The sequence below is a fragment of the Dipodomys merriami genome, unplaced genomic scaffold (genome assembly GCF_024711535.1).
Source record: "Dipodomys merriami isolate MVZ:Mamm:240054 unplaced genomic scaffold, mDipMer1.0.p SCAF_219, whole genome shotgun sequence".
NCBI classification, from domain to species: domain Eukaryota; kingdom Metazoa; phylum Chordata; class Mammalia; order Rodentia; family Heteromyidae; genus Dipodomys; species Dipodomys merriami.
In genome coordinates this window covers 143,880-146,319 of record NW_027203593.1, presented here as the reverse complement: position 1 = coordinate 146,319, position 2,440 = coordinate 143,880, and positions in this window count along the sequence as shown.

Here is a 2,440-nt window from a genome sequence, read left to right as displayed (position 1 = left end):
CCCAGATGCCCCTCAGTAGATGAATGGATCAAGAAAATGTGGTATATATACACAATGGAATTCTATGCCTCCATCAGAAAGAATGACATTGCCCCAATTTTTAGGAAATGGAAAAACTTGGAAAAAATTATATTAAGTGAAGTAAGCCAGGCCCAAAGAAACATAGCTCCCATGGTTTCCCTTGTTTGTAATATCTAGTAGATGTATGAGTCAAGTGGAAAAGGTCAGATAATGTGATGTCAGGAAAATGAACCCTTAGATATATATTTTAATGTTTTTTTTTCTTTTATGCATGTGTTTCTAATGCATTTATAGATTATCTCTTGATTGCTTTGTATGTCCCTCCCCCACAGTATAACCCCTGCTTTCACTATATTTGATGTCAGTATAACTTGTGGAGGAGATGGGGAAAATCCAGTTGTTTAAGGATACAGGTGGACCTGTTGCAACAATGAGAAGTACAAGTTGTCATGTCCAAAACGAGCTTTACAACGTCGATGCGGGGGGGGGGGGAAGGGATGGAAGGAGAAGGATTGGGATTGGGATTGGGGGGGAGGGGGGAGGCTGGGAAGGTATGTGAAGGGTAAACAAAGGAGGAGGCTGCAATGCTTGGTAAGAAATGTACGCATTATCATGCCCATGTAATTGTAACTCTTCTGTACAGTATGTTCACAAATAAAATAAAATTAAATTAAAAAAAAAATTCTTCATATGCATGATTTCCTGATGTGTGGCCTGTCTACCTTCCAACCAGGCAGGAACTTACACTACTGCCTTTCTATCACCAAATATTTCCATAGCTCCAGGAGAAGTCCATGTTTCTCCTCATTATTAGGCCTTAAATTGGTAATGTTTTAATCACAGTGTTTCCTCTTGCCTCCAGGCTGTAAATCTACAAATGGTAAAGCTTTAGGTCTAACTCTACCTAACACTGAGGTACAGATAATGCAATAATACTTTAAAACAGAGTTGTCTTTGATATCCTAACCACAACAGAACAATGCAAAACATGTGCCCTTTTTATTATATTACATATAGTTATATATTTTATATTTATATGTGCTGATTTCTTATTTCACACAGTGAAACTCAGTAGAATTAATTGATAATTTGACAAATAAATTGATAATTATTTATTCGAATAAAGAGAATTGGAATATAAATAATTAGGTTTAGAATACATACTAGAATATAAAAAGTATCAATGTAATGTCTTCACTATAAACTTGCTATACCTTCTAAGTGTTCTTGTTGTTCTGAATTCACATGGTTAAAAAAAATGTTTTCCTCTAATCTATAAGGGATTTTAATCTGCTGCTCTGTTTATTGTTTTAACTCACTGGTTCCAAAATATTTTTCTCCACATTTCTGAAGCATTCCTATTGATTATACCCAAATTTTTCTGATATGATGTATAAAAGATATTATTCTTCTGCAAGATGTATGGGTCCTAAGATCCTATGTCCCAGTTACCTGCATCATCAGATAACAGGGTCAAGACTTCTCAACTAGGCCCAGGCAACATGCCAACAGAAAGTAATTGAAGAGTCATGTCAATTTCTCATTTCCTATAATATTTCAGGGCCCCAATTCCTTGAGAAACAGGAATTAGCAGTAAGCAATAGTGAAATGCAAGTCAACTTAAAATGATGGATGAGATCACAAAATCTAAGAGAAAGTACTGCAATTCAAACTTTCAATTTACAGATGACTAGCCCATATGAGTGAACAAAATCACAAAGTGTCACAAGATTATTTTTTTTAATTTTTTTTATTGTAAAGATACTATACAGAGGGTTACAGTTACATGAGTGAGGTAATGAGTACACTTCCACTTCCTCTTGAACATTGTTACCCCCTCCATTGTTTTCCCCCTATCATCCCCCTCCCTCCCTCCCTTCCCCAAGGTTCTTTTTTTTTTTTTTTTTTTTTGATTGTGATTAAGTGATTACTTAATTTCCGGAAATTCACAGTATTGTGGAATAATGATGCTCATTTAAAGTCACAAGTTCATTCTAACTTTCCTGGAGCAAATTGTCTACCACAGTCTGTAATATATAACGGTGCTCATATGTTATATACCATATATGTGATCAGCAGCATGGGGATATTTAGTAGTGGTTCAACCAGATGAGTGGGAGTTCTTTGTTTGTTAAGTCCTGTTCGTTTTGTCATATCACCTAACATTTTGGATTCATCATCCACTTATCAGGGAGACCATGTACTGTTTGTCTCTTCGTTCGTGGCTTACCTCGCTCACATTGATTCCTTCTAGCTCCATCCATTTCCCTGCAAATGCCATTATTTTGTCATTTCTAATGGCTGCATAATATTCCATTGTGTATAGATACCACAATTTTTGGATCCATTCATCTGTGGTGGGGCATCTAGGTTGTTTCCATGTCCTAGCTATTGTGAACAGTGCTGCAATAAACATGGA